Genomic DNA, 18,312 nt, shown 5'->3' with positions numbered 1-18,312 from the left:
AGCTAAACATGAAAAAGACAGACAGCAAACAAAACCTAAAGAATTAAACCTCAAAGATAGAGACGAGACACATGATTTAAGATACAGTCCTACACTCAAAGAAAACGAAGAACAAATAAAAAACTATTACTCTAATCCACCTACAATACTAGAGATAGAAAAAGCCATGCAAGTGATTACCAAGGCATTCGGAACTAACTTAAGAATGCCAATAGAAGCAGAAAGAATACCTAAAATTATCTATAACAAGCAATACACTGAATCTGACTACATTAAAGAAGAACCCAACACCCGAAAGAGGATCTACGAAACATACTCACCGGTCAGAAGACTGTACAGCGAGGAGCCTGCCCACATCAACAACGATGATCCAGACCGCTTCCCATGCCACAGGCGAGCGGAGTGACGAGACCGCGGGACCATCCGACAGGGTGCCGAGGATCACCGGAGTCGCAGCGATGTCCAGACGTCCACTGATGGCCTGGGGACCACCAGAGCAAGGACAGAAAGCCATCAGACTGTCTGGGACCTTCTCCCGAAGGATGAGAGCAGCAGATCCTCACTCTTCGGCTGCTGGGGAGAAATGAAGCCTGAGCATGCGCAGAACTCATCAGTAAGAAAAAAGGAAGAGAGCACAGAGATAAGTCAATACAGACTCACACCCACTATTCCTATGCCATATTGTGAGTATGCTAATGATTTAGACCATGGACAGCAACTAACAAGAAATAGTTTTCCATATAATTCAGGAGTTTTACCTGCAGAACATATAAAATTGAAACTAGATGGAACCAATTTGTTAGAATGGAGTCAGCAGCTCCAAGTTATATATCTAAGAGAAAATATGCTGTTCTTAATTAACAATCCTCCAAGCAAACCTTGGACTATTGAAATAGACTGCATTCACCATAAAGCTTACTATTTATTAATTGCCACTATATCACCTAGTATATATCCTAGTATTAACCACCACCTGACAGTTTCTGAGATATTCCAAAAATTATTTAACTTATTTCACAGCAAGAGCGTTGCCACAACAACGAGAATATCCAGGGAATTTTATTCAGCTAAGCTAAAAGAAGGGATAACCATGAGTGAACACATCTTGAATTTAAATGCGACTAGAGCTGATCTCATTCAAAGGGGAGAAAGCATTTCAGATAACACCATGAAAAGCATTATAATTAATTCGCTTGACTCCAGATGGGACAATTACATAAATTTATTAGATAATCTCAATTTAGAATATGTCACATTAGAAAACCTAACTAATAAACTCATAGCGGAAGACAATATAAGAAGGGAACGCTTCATGAACCATAAGGAAAATAGAAACATTAAGAGAGTAGAATTCCAAAACAGGGATAAATATATTCCAGAATGCCACACATGTGGCTCCAAAAGTCATTTTAAAAAAGATTGCCCAAGAAATAATAGAGACAGAGACTACCCACAAACAAAGAAAGAACAGGCCGGAACGTCAAATTCTCAAACAGGCATTCACCTGATTACAGATTTAAACGTAGAGAGTCCCCCAGTCCAAGAGACAGAGGAAGATACAAAGATGATTCTAGAAACAATAAATATGGTTCTTTATTTGGATTAGTAAACAACGAAGACTCTGAAACTGAGTTAGATAATGCATGGCTCATTGATTCTGGAGCCATGAGCCATACCACTCATAACAAAAAACGCGTAAGTAAAAAAATTACTGAAAAAAATTACTTTATCAGAGTAGCAAACCATAATAGAGTCCAAGTAAAGGGAATAGGCACCACTTACATTAGAGCAGCGGTTCTCAACCTGGGGGTCGAACGGCCATTTCACAGGGGTCGCCAAAGCCCTCTCTCGCCCCCCCCCCACGCCTTCACTCACCCTCACTCTCTGCTCTGTTGGATCGCCGGCCGTTCGTTTACCCCACCCACTCCCAATGTACTGCTGCCTCCCATGGCTAGAGGAAAAAAAAACTGTTTAAATTCTTGCCCTGGGGCTTCAAAGGGCCGCCCTAGAGCCAGTGGTGCAGCCGAACCCTTTGTTAAATTGCTGGCTTGCCCCGCCCCTCCGCACCACTATTTATTGCCAATAAATACTGGTGGGCGAGGGGCGGGGGAGCCAGCAATTTAACAAATGGTTCGGTGTTTTTTTGTAATTTTATTAGCCCCCGGAGCTTCAGCATAGGCTAATTAGCCATTGCTTAGATCGGCTCCCGACCCCCAGCTGATTTGCTCTCAGCTGTTTTGCTCAGTGCTCTTTTGCTTGCTTGGAAAGAGTGCAGATTTTTTTTCCCCTAGCTATACTGAAAAACGAAAGAGAAAGTAAAGCAGGCTATTGGCTTTGCACGTTGGAAAATTAGGCAGGCAGATTTCTTTTCTTTTTCCTCACCAAAAACGGTAGGTGCAAACAACAGGAAATTTAGGGAAAAAGAGGAGATTTTAAAACACAAAAGAAAAAAAGCTCTATTTAACTAGGGAATTGTAATAATTGAGATACTATTAATTGTATATTGTGTTGAAAGCAGAAATGGTTAAGTTGTGGTTTGGAGGAATATATGGGAGAAATTATTTGGTTTATTATTATTGGTAAATATAATTAATTGATTTGTAAGAAATTAGATTGCATGGAAATAATTGGAATATTCATGTTCACATTGATTAATATACAAAAAAGGTAGTTATATAACTAATAGATTTATATTAAAATGTTGAATTTATATTAAACAACTGTAATATTACATAATTAACCAATGTGAGGATGGATATAAAAATAGATGACAATGGGAAGGGGTATAATATAGAATAGAAGGGAAAAAATGAATTTGATTAAGATTAGAGATGAAGATGAAGGGTAATATTGGTTTTTTACAAAAATAGATGAGGAATAAAAATGGCAAAAAGGAAATATAGAAATTGTAAATTTAATTGAAATGACTAAACACTGTTTAAATTTGTGAACCGGCCAAATACTCTGTTCAAAGAAAATACATTGTATGTTTGTATGTGTGTTTCTAATTATTGTTATTTATTGCTATTTGTTCTCTTTTATTCTTTAAAGTTTAACAATTCATTCTTTATCTTAATATCTTTATATTTGTTTGGGGTTGGCTTTCTTCCCTTTCATCTTTTTTATTGTACAGCAATCTTTCTCCTCAAACCTACCACCTCTCTCTTTTCTTTCCTTCTTACTTTCTCTTCCTCACCCTCTTCTTCTCCTCCCTACTTCCTCTTCCTTTCTCCTTCTCCTCCTCTCTTCCTCCCTCTCTTACCCTCACTCCTACTCTAATTTCCCTTCCCTTCCTTCATCCCTCTCTATTGCTGTATCCTTTTATGCATATGGACTACTCAGAGGGCTGAAAAAGTTATTTCTGACTGGTCCTCGCACTTTTGACCAGTCTTCGAACTTACGACTGTCCTCACATTTTACGTTTTTGCCCTATCTTGTCACCGTGGTGAAGAGAAGCAGTTGTGAAATGAGTGACACATTGTTAAGAATGCTACAATGGGCATAAATGATGACCAGTCATAAATGCGAAGACCGGTCAAAAGTGCGAGGACCTGTCAGAAATGACTTTTTTCAGCCCTCTGGGTAGTCCTTTTGTGCATATGGACTACTCAGAGGGCTGAAAAAGTTATTTTTGACTGGTCCTCGCACTTTTGACCAGTCCTCGAATTTACGATTGTCCTCACATTTTACGTTTTTGCCCTATCTTGTCACCATGGTGAAGAGAAGCAGTTGTGAAATGAGTGACATGGTTGTTAAGAATGCTGCACGGGCATAAATGTGAGGATGGTCATAAGTGTGAGGACCAGTCAAAAGTGCGAGGACCTGTCAGAAATGACTTTTTTCAGCCCTCTGAGTAGTCCCTATACACATAGCCATAGCCACCCGGTCACATGACCAGCTAGCCACACCCACCCAGTCACATAACCTCCAAGCCATGCCCACAAAATAAGCCACGCCCACAGAACCGGTAGTAAAAAAATTTAGAACCCACCCCTGGTTGGGGGTCACCACAACATGAGGAACTGTATTAAAGGGTCGCGGCATTAGGAAGGTTGAGAACCACTGTATTAGAGGCTTAGGAGAAATAGAGGGGGTCTTGTTTGTGCCTGAAATCCCTCACAATATACTAGCTATACATAGATTAAGTGAGGAGAAAGGTATAGAAACGATATTCAAAAATGGGAAGGTACTTATGACCAAGAACAAAAGAAAAGAACAAAAAAGTTTAATTACTTTTCCCCTCTTATTGCGTCGAGAATCGTCCGGCCGCCCTGTTCAGGGTGACCTGCTCCCTGCTCCACCTGGGAGCGCGGAAGGACCCCTTGGAAGGCAGGACCGAGGATTTCGGACAATATCTGTATGACAAAATCGCTCAGATCCGGGGGGATTTGGACTCTGACTGGGTAAATTCAGGCAGGGTAGCGAGGAATAGTCTTGAGAATGTTATCTGGGAAGAGTTTGACTCTGTGACCCCTGATGACGTGGACAGGATTCTGGGGAGACTTAGTGCGGCCACATGTTTACTGGATCCGTGTCCCTCCTGGTTAGTACTGGCTTCCCGGGAGGTTACACGAGGCTGACTCCAGGGAATTATTAACGCTTCGTTGAGTGAGGGTTACTTCCCCACGGCCTTGAAAGAGGCGGTGGTGAGGCCTCTCCTCAAGAAGCCTTCCCTGGACCCGGCAGTATTAGCCAACTATCGTCCTGTCTCCAACCTTCGCTTTGGGGCGAAGGTTGTCGAGAGTGTGGTCGCACGACAGTTTCCGCAGTACCTGGAGGAAACGTCTTATCTATATCCATTCCAGTTTGGTTTCAGGCCCGGGCACAGCACGGAAACGGCATTGGTCGCGTTGGTAGATGATCTCTGGAGGGCTCGGGACAGGGGTTGCTCCTCTGTTCTGGCCCTGTTAGACCTCTCAGCGGCTTTTGATACCATCGACCATGGTATGCTGCACCTGTTGGAAGAGTTGGGGATGGGGGGCATCATGTTACAGTGGTTCTCCTCCTTTTTCTCAGACCGGTCACAGTTTGTGTTGGCAGGGGGACAGAGGTCGACCTCGAGGCCTCTCATTTGTGGAGTGCCTCAGGGGTCGGTGCTCTCGCCCCTTCTGTTCAACATTTATGTGAAGCCACTGGGCGAGATCATCCGTGGCTTTGGGGTGCAGTACCATCAGTACGCTGATGGCACCCAGCTGTACATCTCCACCCCAGGCCACCCCAACGATGCCCTTGAAGTGATGTCCCAGTGCCTGGAGACTGTGCGGATTTGGATGGGGAGGAACAGGCTCAAGCTCAACCCTTCCAAGACTGAGTGGGTGTGGTTCCCGGCATCCCGATATAGTCAGTTGACTCCATCACTGACTATCGGGGGTGAGTCTGGATACGCAGCTGTCCTTGGAGGAACATATGACAGCTGTAGCCAGGGGGACCTTCTGTCAGGTTCGCCAGATTCACCAGTTGCGGCCCTTTCTTGATCGGGATTCCCTGTGCACAGTCACTCATGCCCTTGTCACCTCTCGCCTGGACTACTGCAATGCTCTCTACATGGGGCTCCCCTTGAAGAGCACCCAGAGGCTCCAACTGGTCCAGAATGCAGCCGCGCGGGTAGTCACGGGAGCCGCATGGCGCTCCCATACAACACCTCTCCTGCGTGAGCTGCACTGGCTCCCAGTGGTCTTCCAGGTGCGCTTCAAGGTGTTGGTTATCACCTTTAAAGCGCTCCATGACATAGGACCTAGTTATCTTCGAGACCGCCTGCTGCTACCGACGGCCTCCCATCGACCTGTGCGCTCCCACAGAGAGGGCCTCCTCGGGGTGCCATCAGCCAAACAATGTAGGCTGGTGACCCCCAGGGGGAGGGCCTTCTCTGTGGGGGCACCTACCCTCTGGAATCAGCTGCCCCCAGAGATAAGGAGAATCCAAGACCTCGGTGCCTTCCGCCGTGCCCTTAAAACCTTCTTTTTCCAGCAAGCCAGGCTGGCCTAACATTTTTTAAAATGTTTTTAATTGTTTGTTATTGTTTTTAATCATGGGGCCAAATTTATATATATATATTAATTGTATTTTAATATTTGTAGTTTATGTTTTTACTTGGCTGTTCACCGCCCTGAGTCCTCAGGGAGAAGGGCGGTATACAAATTTAACAATAAATAAATAAATAAATAAATAAATAAATAAATAAATAAATAAATAAATAAATAAATAAATAAATTGTAGGAAAAACCATTACCAAAGAAGGTCTAACATATTTTGTACCTGATGAAAGTGAATCAACATGTCCAATCTTAGAATTAAAAAACAAAGAAAGTGAAGCTGACACACATGAGAAATCTGAAAGTAACATGAATAAAGATCATACAGATGATGGCAACACCCATAATAGGGTATCATATGGTAAACCATTACACGATGAATGTGCTCATTTACTCCATAGGAAACTTGGGCATGCCAGTTTTCCTGTTATACAAAAAATGATAGAATGTTCTGAAGATGTTAAATTAAAGAGTTGTAAAAACTATTTGGATTGTTCTGTGTGCAAGTCTTCAAAAATTAAGAACAAACCAAGACCTAAAAAGGCCACTCGCACCACTCAATCAATATTTCAATTAGTACATATGGACCTAGTTGGTCCCATGAAACCACCTATCAAAAATAGAAAGAGGTATTTCTTAACTATAGTTGATGATTTCAGCAGGTATGGTTTCATATACACTCTTAATCACAAGAACGAAGTGTTTAAAAAAATTAAAGAATTCTATATAAAAGTAAAAATGCAGCACAACGTAAACATCAAACAAATAATGACAGATAGGGGATCAGAATTTTTATCCAAGGAATTCACCAATTGGCTTAAGTCACAGGGAATTATACATTTTAAATCCTGTCCTTTTTCACCCTTCCAGAATGGAATTGTAGAGAGAAAAAATGGTTTGCTACAAACCATGGTCAGATGCGTATTAGAGGGTGCTGGTTTGGGACAAATTTTCTGGGCTGAAGCACTCACATATTCAAACTATACCATAAATAGATTATGTTTTATTAATCCAGTGTGATTAATAAAACCCCATATGAAGTCTTATACGGTAGAAAACCAAAAATTGGACATCTACACGTTTTTGGAGTCACGGCGGATGTCTATGTTCCAAAGCAATTGAGACGTAAAGGTGAGAAAATATCAAAAAGACTAAGGTTCATGGGATATGAATCAGGAACCAAAGGCTATATATTTATAGACAAAGATAACAAATTCATCATTTCAAGATCAGCTGTATTTCATGAACATAATAATTGGTCCAGATTACATCTTAATGATTTAGACAACGTGACATGGAACACTGACTTAAAGCACACACCACATACCGACAAACCCAACTCTATAGAATCAAATAATCACAGAAGATTAGAGATAACGCCTGAAGAATGGAAGTCGAACCACCCAGTCATAAAATTAGATAAACTAACAGAAAAAGAAGCAAGGTACATGCAGGACTCAGATTTACCCCCCGATAGACCCATCAGATCAAATAGAAACAAACTGCCCAAAAGGTTAGAAGATTACGTATTTTCCATCAACACCAACATGATTCCCCCTACCACTTATGAGGACATATTAAAATTACCACATGAAGAGAGGGCAATGGGAGCAAGCCATTAAAAAAGAGATGGATAGTTTAAAGGAATTCAATGTATACACACCAACAGAGCCACCGGTAGGTAAAACACCCATAGGAACAAAATGGATTTTTAAGATTAAGGAATTAGAAAACAATAAATTTTTATATAAAGCTAGATTAGTGGCCCAAGGATATGCACAAAAATTTCCTGATGACTACGTGGACACCTACTCTCCCACCGTTAGATCAGAAAGCTTCAAAACCACATTGGTATTGGCATCCATCCTAAATTTAGACGTATATCAATTTGATGTCCAAACAGCCTACTCACATGCCAACCTTGATAAAGAAATCTATGTGAAAGCACCCCCAGGTAAAGATGTACAGAAAGGGGAAATATGGTTATTAAACAAAAGTCTATATGGACTAAAACAATCTGGTAAACGTTGGTATGAATGCTTAGCGAAAACGCTTGAAGACATAGGTTTTTCAGCTACATCTGCAGACCTATGCTTCTTCACTAGAAAAACAAACGACTCTATTGAATACGTACTTATTTATGTTGATGATATCTTGTATTTCGGACAACACAAACTTAAATGTGAGGAATTTGCAGAAAAACTGGGAAAGCACTTCACTTTGAAAACTCTAGGAAAAGTAAATAAATATCTAGGTGTTCAGATCAATAAAACAAATAGAGGGTTTAAATTGTCTCAAAAGGACAAGATATTAGAACTATTGAAAAAATGTAATATGTTAAACTCCAAACCTTGTGAAACCCCCATGCAAACCGACTTTGTAAAAAATATGAACAATGAAGGTATACCATTTAAGGACAACACCTTATATAGATCGGTAATTGGATCATTGTTGTATATCTCAAATTGGACCAGACCGGACATCACTCTAGCTGTTAATATATTATCCAGACATGTAAGCAATCCGAACACTTATCATTGGGAGGGAATAAAAAGAATTCTCAGGTATCTCAAATTTAGCACTGACACTTGCCTATATTTAGAACCTACCCACTCAAAAAAACCAATCTTAACATGTTATGCAGATGCAGATTGGGCTGGAGACACTAAGAGTAGAAAGAGTACATCTGGTTATGTTTTCCTAATTAATAGCTGTCCCGTGCACTGGTATACTGGTAAACAGAACTTAATCACAACATCTACTGCTGAGGCCGAATACGTTTGCCTTTCTAAAGCCTCTAATAACTTAATATGGTTCGATGATCTCTTATCTTCCATCTGGACAGAACCCAATTATCCTATTAACATTCATGAGGACAATAAAACTGCAATAGATATATTAAATTCTGAAGCAATAGGTCAAAGATCACGACATATTGATATTAAATATAAACACGTTAGACAACTATCCAACATGGGTTTTATTAAGGCCTCACATTGTGATATTCATGAACAAGTGGCAGATATATTAACAAAACCGTTGCCCACCAATCAACATGTGTACTTATCTTCAAAATTGAATATACATATTTAAATCTATATTCATTTTAACCGTTAGATATTTTAGAGGGGGATTTGTCACCAAGAAAATACCTAACTGTCTGTATATATGTATATATATCTATATCTATGGATGAGCTAATCCCCATGATGTGATTTATGTATCCCTCCACTTAACTCCTCCTCATCTTTTGCTCTGCTCCTTGAGTATTTAAGCAGATGTTCCTGTCAGACTGCTTGGCTTGTACATAGATCTCCTGTGGAAGAAAACAAGTAAATAAAACAGTGTTTAATTTACAACCTTTGTCTACATATTTATTTGGGCCTGAAAATAAAGAAAAGAAAAACAAGCAACAGGCCATCCTCCCTCCTGGCCATTTCCACCCCCCGAAAGCCTCCCCGGAGCCCCTTTTCTGCCAGAGGCCGAAATTTTCATGTAGGCTCCGTGAACTGCCAGAGCGCCCACCTGGGAATCAAAGGCGGCACTGGTCAAAGGTGACCCGGAGGCTCCAGTTGCCTCCATCTCCCGCTCACCGACCGGATTCGCATAGCGCCGGTTTTAGTGGGGCTTTCTTTTTGGATTAGGTTGGTAATCTTATTTCTTTGGAATCTATTACGTTAGTGAGAGTGTGTAGTTCGGTTTTTAGGTGTTGTTCGTCAGCTAAGCGTTTTGTTCTGGAGATGAGTGTCTTGGCTACGGAGTTGATCTGTGCTGGGTGGTGGTGTGAGAGTGCGTGCAGATAGTGGTTTGTGTGTGTTTTCTTCTGGTAAATGGTGTGTCCTAGTGAGCCATTGAGTTTTTTGTAGACTAAGACATCCAGGAAGAGAAGTTGGTTGTTAGCTTCTGTTTCCATGGTGAACTGTATTTTGGGGTGTAGGCTGTTGAGGTGTGTGAGGAAGTTGTCCAGTTTTTCTTTCCCGTGTGGCCAGATTATGAAGGTGTTGTCTACGTATCTGAGCCAGAGTTTGGGTTTGTGATCCGATTTTTCTAGAGCTTGGGTTTCAAAGTGTTCCATGTAGAGGTTTACAATGACAGGTGAGAGGGGTGATCCCATGGGTCATGGGATCACCCCTCTCACTCCTTCTATTTGTTTGTATTTTTGTCTGTTATAGATGAAGTATGTGCTGGATAGGCAGTGGTTGGTCAGATCTAGGATGTGCTTGGGGGGGTTATATTTGTTTTGGATAGCTGTCAAGGCTTCTTTGATTGGCACTTGGGTGAAGAGGGATATGACATTGAAACTCACAAGTAGGTCGCTGGGCTGTAAGTTTTGTCTCTTTATGATCTCTATGAACTGGAATGAGTTTTTTACGTGTGAGGTGATGCATAGGGCTGTAGTTGTTTGGCGAGAAATATGGCTAGGTTTTGTAGAGGTGAGCCTATGGAGCTGACTATGAGTCTAAGTGGGGTTCCTTCTTTGTGTATCTTGGGGAAACCATAGAGTTTTGGGCATCTGGATGATTTCTCTCTGGGAATGATTCTTTGCTGGATCTCTTCGCTGATGGGGGAGGCTTTTATTTTGGATCTATTGGTTTTTTCCAGGTAGATGGTGGGATCTGTGTTTAAGGGTTTGTATGTGGAGTCTTGGAGTAGGTTGGTTAATTTGGTTTGGTAGTCAGATGTGTTCATAACCACCGTGGCGTTTCCCTTGTCTGCTGGTAGGATTATTATGCTGGTGTCTTCTTTCAGGTTAAGTAGTGCTGTCTGTTCCTCTTTGTGTAAGTTGCTTTTGGGTGGCTTGCTGGTGCAGAGAAAGTTGGTGATTTCAAGTCTGATTCTGTTAGCGTCGTTGGGGTTGATTTTGGTCAGGCTGGTTTCAACTCCGCATATAATGGTTTCAGTGGGGATGTGTTTGGGAGCGACTGCAAAGTTGAATCCTTTGGAAAGGACATTGGTTTTGGCTTTGGTGAGGATCCATGCAAAAAGCAAACCCACACCGATGAAGCATGGCCACAAACCAAAAGCCAGACCACAGCTGCATCATTAGCCACTTTAAATCCCTCCAATCCATACATGAAGCAAACTGACACCCACCATGAAGATGTGGCACGACCACGAACACGAAGCCAAACAACAGCAATGCAGCTCACCAGCTCAAATCCCCCTGCAACTCAGACCAACATGAGCACAACCAAGCCACCTAAACAGAACACACCCCCATCCTTACTTACTTACTTACTTTACTTTTTTACTTTTTTTTAATTTGTATACCGCCCTTCTCCCAGAAGGGACTCAGGGCGGTGAACAGCCAAAATTAAAAAACATACAAATGCAAAAGTTAAGATAATTAAAAGAATTAAATCACTGGCTACCCAATTTAAAACCCCAAATCCATAAAATTTAAAATCCCAATTAAAAACCATTTAGGCTAGGCCGGCTTGATGAAATAAAAACATCTTCAGGGCTTTACAGAAGGTCCGGAGGTCCGGGATTAATTGTATTCCAGGAGGCAGCTCATTCCACAGGGCGGGTGCCCCCACAGAGAAGGCTCGCCCCCTGGGGGCCGCCAGCCGACATTGCCTGACCGACGGCACCCCGAGGAGGCCCTCTCTGTGAGAGCGTATTGGCTGGTGGGAGGTTATCGGTAGCAGCAGGCGGTCTCGCAAATACCCTGGCCCTAAGCCATGGAGCGCTTTAAAGATGAGAACCAACACCTTAAAACACACCCGGAAGACCACCGGGAGCCAATGCAGCTCGCGCAGGAGAGGTGTTACGTGGGAGCGCCACGTCGCTCCCATAATCACCCGCGCGGTCGCATTCTGCACCAGCTGGAGCCTCCGGGTGGTCCTCAGGGGGAGCCATGTAGCCCCATCTCTACATGGGGAGCCCCATGTAGAGATCCAATCAGAGCACAGCCAACCCCCCATCCAATCAGAGCACAGCCAAACCCCCAACCAATCAGAACACACCTCCACCCAATTATATATTATATATATATATATATATATATATATATATATATATATATATATATATATATATATATATATATATATATATATAATTTCACGGGCTATGCCATCATTGAAGAATAAACCAAAAAATAGAGAAAAATGAATTGGATAAAAATGAAATAAATGCAGTAGTGTAAGGCATGTGACAAGGCAGTCAGCACCTCTTCTCCTTTAGGACATCATTATCACGAATGGTTTATTTATTTTGTATAGATGCTTATCCTGTCTTTATTACTTTATAAGGAACTCAAGGTGGAGAACTTATGTAATATTCCTTCTTCCACTTAAGTTTCCCCACAACCAGTGGTGGGATTCTGCCAGTTCTAGCGGGTGAGGGGCAGGCGAACCAGCAATTTAACAAAGGGTTCGGTGTTTTTTTATAATTTTATTGGCCCGCGGAGCTTCAGCATAGGCTAATTAGCCCTTGCTTAGATCAGCTCCCGACTCTCAGCTGATTTGCTCTCAGCTGTTTTGCTCACGACTCTGCTGCTTGCTTGCAAAGAGTGCTGATTTTTTTCCCCTAGCTATGCTGAAAAACGAAACAGAAAGTAAAGCAGGCTGTTGGCTTTGCTGTTGTTGCAATGTGGCAAAATGAGGCAGAGAGAGATTTCTTTTTCTTTTTCCTCACCAAAAAAGGTAGGTGCAAACAATGGGAAATTTAGGGGAAAAGAGGAGAGTTCAAGATTTTAAAACACAAAAGAAAAAAAGCTCTATTTAACTAGGGAATTGTAATAATTGAGATACTATTAATTGTATATTGTGTTGAAAGCAGAAATGGTTAAGTTGTGGTTTGGAGGAATATATAGGAGAAATTATTTGGTCTATTATTATTGGTAAATATAATTAATTGATTTGTAAGAAATTGGATTGCATGGAAATAATTGGAATATTCATGTTCATATTGATTAATATACAAAAAAGGTAGTTATATAACTAATTGATTCATATTAAAATGTTGAATTTATATTAAACAACTGTAATATTACATAATTAACCAATGTGAGGATGGATATAAAAATAGATGACAATGGGAAGGGGTATAATATAGAATAGAAGGGAAAAAATGAATTTGATTAAGATTAGAGATGAAGATGAAGGGTAATATTGGTTTTTTACAAAAATAGATGAGGAATAAAAATGGCAAAAAGGAAATATAGAAATTGTAAATTTAATTGAAATGACTAAACACTGTTTAAATTTGTGAACCGGCCAAATACTCTGTTCAAAGAAAATACATTGTATGTTTGTATGTGTGTTTCTAATTATTGTTATTTATTGCTATTTGTTCTCTTTTATTCTTTAAAGTTTAACAATTCATTCTTTATCTTAATATCTTTATATTTGTTTGGGGTTGGCTTTCTTCCCTTTCATCTTTTTTATTGTACAGCAATCTTTCTCCTCAAACCTACCACCTCTCTCTTTTCTTTCCTTCTTACTTTCTCTTCCTCCCCTTCTTCTTCTCACTACTTCCTCTTCCTTTCTCCTTCTCCTCCTCTCTTCCTCCCTCTCTTACCCTCACTCCTACTCTAATTTCCCTTCCCTTCCTTCATCCCTCTCTATTGCTGTATATGGACTACTCAGAGGGCTGAAAAAAATATTTCTGACTGGTCCTCGCACTTTTGACCAGTCCTCGAACTTACGACTGTCCTCACATTTTACGTTTTTGCCCTATCTTGTCACCATGGTGAAGAGAAGCAGTTGTGAAATAAGTGACACGGTTAAGAATGCCGCAACGGGCATAAATGTGAGGATGGTCATAAGTGCGAGGACCGTTCAAAAGTGCGAGGACCAGTCAGAAATCACTTTTTTCAGCCATCTGTAGTCCCTATACAGATAGCCACGCCCACCCGGTCACATGACCAGCTAGCCACGCCCACCCGGTCACATGACCAAGCCACACCCCCAACTGTGTCTGTGTCACCAGTCTGTGTCATATTTTTGAGAGCTGGTAGCTCTCCAGGACACGATGGCCGGGAACGAGACGGAGGCGGCTGCGCTGCGGCTTTATGAGCGGGGAGAGCGCCCTCAGCGTCCTCGGCATCTCCCCGCAGCTGCCAAACTAGTGGAACGGGTGTTGGCGGCGTCGGCGATGCAGCCCCTCCCTGGAGCTCCAGGGACTCCGAGGGGATGGCAGGGGCTTCCTGTTAGACCCAACGGTGGACGGAGGTGTTCTAAGAGCTGACATCGTCGGGACTGGCACTCACTTTAACACTGGGACGAGCGGCTGGGAGAGATAACATCAGAGAGGCCAGAAAGGGACAGGAGCCTGAATAGGGAGAGCGAGGGGCACCCTGACCATGATTTGAATCAGACCATCAATGTTTATTTCTTGGAACTGCCGGTTACAGCTATGGATGGGAGGCCCACCTGGAGGGGGCCCACTCCTGGTCCTTCCAGAGGCTCCCCCTCCCTTATTTGGATGGGGGTGAGCTAGAAACATTGTTGTTTGATGGTCGCAAAAGACCTTGGGCCAGGCTTTTATGCCTTACGAGGTCTGTCAGCCTCCAGGAGGCCACTTATCATCTGGAGATGCCTCTGAATAATATGATACGATACTTGTTATGATATGATACAATACCTGCCTCCCATGGACATGGACATCTATAACCTCCTGATTTGCCTCCCTACTCGCCCAAGGTGCAGCCACTAGAGTTATCGGAGTCTTCTCTGGGCCCGTGAACCTGTAGATTGGTGGTTTGTCATCAATGCCCCCAATTGTAAGAGGGAAATATTCGGATTTCAAGTCTTTTCATGGTGCCGGTCGATGACTGCAGTTTCTGGCCCTTCCCAGCTTTCGTGAGAGGGCAGCTGGTGTCAACATCTGGCCTCGAAACGGCCTAAGACTCCATCCACTGCTGTGAGAGAGCAGTGGAGTTTATTGACTTGGAATTGATTGAATATCCCTTTCCAGACTTTGGACTATCTTGATTACCCCCAGGCCGTCGATTTTCCCCCGATTGATTGATTGATTGATTAATTAATTGATTAATTAGATGTATTCGCCAACAAAACTTCTTATTCTGCGAGACTCCCCCCTCTCGCAGGTGTGGCCCTCCACTTTATCAAGGGCCTACCTTTATGACGGGCTTTGGCACCCCGAGAGGTGGCATGCTGCAAAAAGGGGATTGAGGGGTTTTTTAGGGAAACTTTTTGATAGATTTTTAAGGGATTTTAAGGGGCGGGAGGGTTGCGTGGGTTTGGGGGTTAACCTACGGGGGGAGGGGTCCGGCCCAGCTGTTAGTGGGGCCACGGAGGTTGCGGATTCCGGGGGTAAGGGGGACATTAGAGTCCATTCTGTCGAGGGCTTTTCTATCAATGTGTTGAGTGGGAGGGGCAGATATGGCGGGAGCAGGGGGCCGCATCATGTGGCGGGGGCGCGCACTCGCTATCTTCGAGCGGTGGCACGCCCCGGTCCCCATAGCCCTTCTCGTACCCCAGGCTGTTCAGACTCTCAGGGCACAAGCCTTCGGCTGCTGTCGTGCAATGCCAGGTCCGTGGTAAATATAGCCCCCCTCATTTGCGATCTTATTCAGGAGGGGGGGGAGCGGACCTGGCAGGTATTACGGAGACCTGGCTGGGCCATGAGGGGGGGTTCCCCTCGTGGATATGTGCCCACCAGGTTTCCGAGCATTCCATCAGCCGAGAGCTCAGGGCAGGGGCGGGGGGGTGGCGGTTATTATAAAGGAAAGTCTTGATCCGAGGGAGACCACTGTTCCACAGATAGCCGGATGTGAGTCCCTTTTTGTGAAGTGGGGTCGTGGAGTACAGATGGGCTTGTTGATCACGTACCTGGCTCCCTGCCGCGTGGCAACGGCCCTGCTCGAGCTGCTCAACGTCATAGCTGAGGTGGCGGTTGGTACCCCCAGACTTCTAGTCATGGGGGATTTCAACCTGCCATCTGTCGGCGAAACGTCTGAGGTGGCTCGAGAGTTCATGGCTTCCATGACGGCCATGGACCTTACTCAGTTAATTCATGACCCCACTCACATGGGTGGACACACTCTGGACTTAGTTTTTGTCTCTGGTCAGTGGTCGAGTGGCCTTGATACAGGGGATATAGTCATCGAACCCTAGTCATGGTCTGACCACTCGCTCCTTCGACTGGACTTTCTAACCGCTGCACCCCGCCGTAGGGAGGCGGGGACCGACCAGGTGGTTCTGCCCCAGGCGCCTGATGGACCCTGATAGGTTCCAGATGGAGCTTGGCCATTTCCTGAGACTCTGGCTCATGACTCGGCTGAGGACCTGGTGGCCGCCTGAGATAATGCGGCTGCCGGGGCCTTGAACCGTGTCGTGCCTTTGCGGCCTCTGACCCGGCACCGAACTCACCTAGCTCCTTGGTTCTCTGAGGAGCTCAGGGAGATGAAGCGCCGGAAAAGACGCCTGGAGAGTAGTTGGAGGACCAGCTGCTCCGAATCCGACCGAACACTGGTGAGGTCTCATATTAAGACCTACCTAGTGGCGATAAAAGCGGCGAAATCTAGCTATTTTGCCGCTCTTATCGCGTCATCAGATAATCGCCCGGCCGCCCTGTTTAGGGTGACCCGCTCCCTCCTCCATCTGGAAGCGCGGGATGACCCCTTGCAGGGCCGAGCTGAGGAGTTTGTGCAGTATCTGTATGACAAAATCGCTCAGATTCGGGAAGGGCTGGCCTCTGACTGGGTATGTCCGGACGGGATGACTGAGGCAGGTCTTGAGAGTGTTATCTGGGGGGGGGTTCGATCCTGTGGCTCCCGAGGACATGGACAGGGTCCTGGGACGGCTGAACGCGACCACATGTTTATTGGACCCGTGTCCCTCCTGGTTGGTACTGGCTTCCCGGGAGGTGACACGAGGCTGGCTCCAGAAGATTGTTAACGCTTCTTTGAGTGAGGGGGTCCTGCCGGCTGCTTTGAAAGAAGCGGTTGTGAGGCCCCTCCTCAAGAAGCCCTCTCTGGATCCGGCTGTTTTGGCTAACTATCGTCCAGTCTCCAACCTTCGCTTCGTTGCGAAGGTTGTTGAGAGTGTGGTGGCGCAACAGCTTCCCCGGTACCTGGATGAAGCTGTCTATCTAGACCCGCTCCAGTCCGGCTTCCAGCCTGGGTACAGCACGGAAACGGCATTGGTCGCGTTGGTGGATGATCTCTGGAGGGCTCGGGATAGGGGTTACTCCTCTATCCTGGTCCTGTTAGACCTCTCAGCGGCTTTTGATACCATCGACCATGGTATCATGTTTCACCGGTTGGCGGGGTTGGGGGTAGGGGGCACTGTTCTGCAGTGGTTCTCCTCCTACCTCTCTGACCGATCGCAATCTGTGTTGACGGGGGGGCAGTGGTCGACCCCGAGGCACCTTGCTTGTGGGGTGCCACAAGGGTCGGTCCTCTCGCCCCTTCTGTTCAACATTTATGTAAAGCCGCTGGGTGAGATCATCCGTGGCTTCGGGGTGGAGTTCCATCAGTACGCTGATGACACCCAGCTGTACATCTCCACCCCAGGCCACCCCAACGATGCCCTTGAAGTGATGTCCCGGTGCCTGGAGGCCGTGCGGGTCTGGATGGGGAGAAACAGGCTCCGACTCAACCCCTCCAAGACCGAGTGGCTGTGGCTTCCAGCGTCCCGATATAGCCAGCTGACGCCATCGCTGGCTATTGGGGGCGAATCACTCGCCCCCACGGAGAGGGCTCGTAACTTGGGCGTCCTCCTGGACGCACGGCTGTCTTTAGAAGACCATTTGACGGCCGTGGCCAGGGGGGCTTTTTATCAGGTTCGCCTGATACGCCAGTTGCGTCCCTTTCTAGATCGGGATTCTCTACGCACAGTCACTCAGGCCCTAGTCACTTCCCGCCTGGACTACTGCAACGCTCTCTACATGGGGCTCCCCTTGGGGTGCACCGGAGGCTCCAGCTGGTCCAGAATGCGGCCGCGAGGGGGATTATGGGGGCGACGAGGCGCTCCCATGTGACACCTCTCCTGCGCGAGCTGCACTGGCTCCCGGTGGTCTTCCGGGTGCGCTTCAAGGTGTTGGTGACCACCTTTAAAGTGCTCCATGGCTTAGGGCCGGGGTACTTACGAGACCGCCTTCTGCCACCAATAGCCTTCCATCGGCCAGTACGCTCGCACAGAGTGGGCCTCCTCAGGGTGCCGTCCGCCAGACAATGTCGGCTGGCGACCCCCAGGGGGAGAGCCTTCTCTGTGACGGCGCCCACCCTCTGGAACAACCTTCCCCCGGAGTTACGTACAATAACATGTATGAATGAAGAAAAAACTAAAATCCTAGTGAAAAATAT

The sequence above is a fragment of the Pituophis catenifer genome, unplaced genomic scaffold (genome assembly GCF_029215685.1).
Source record: "Pituophis catenifer annectens isolate HBS135680 unplaced genomic scaffold, rPitCat1.0.hap2 SCAF_8, whole genome shotgun sequence".
In the NCBI taxonomy this organism is placed as follows: Eukaryota; Metazoa; Chordata; class Lepidosauria; order Squamata; family Colubridae; genus Pituophis; species Pituophis catenifer.
Note: the sequence above shows the minus strand (reverse complement) of the source record.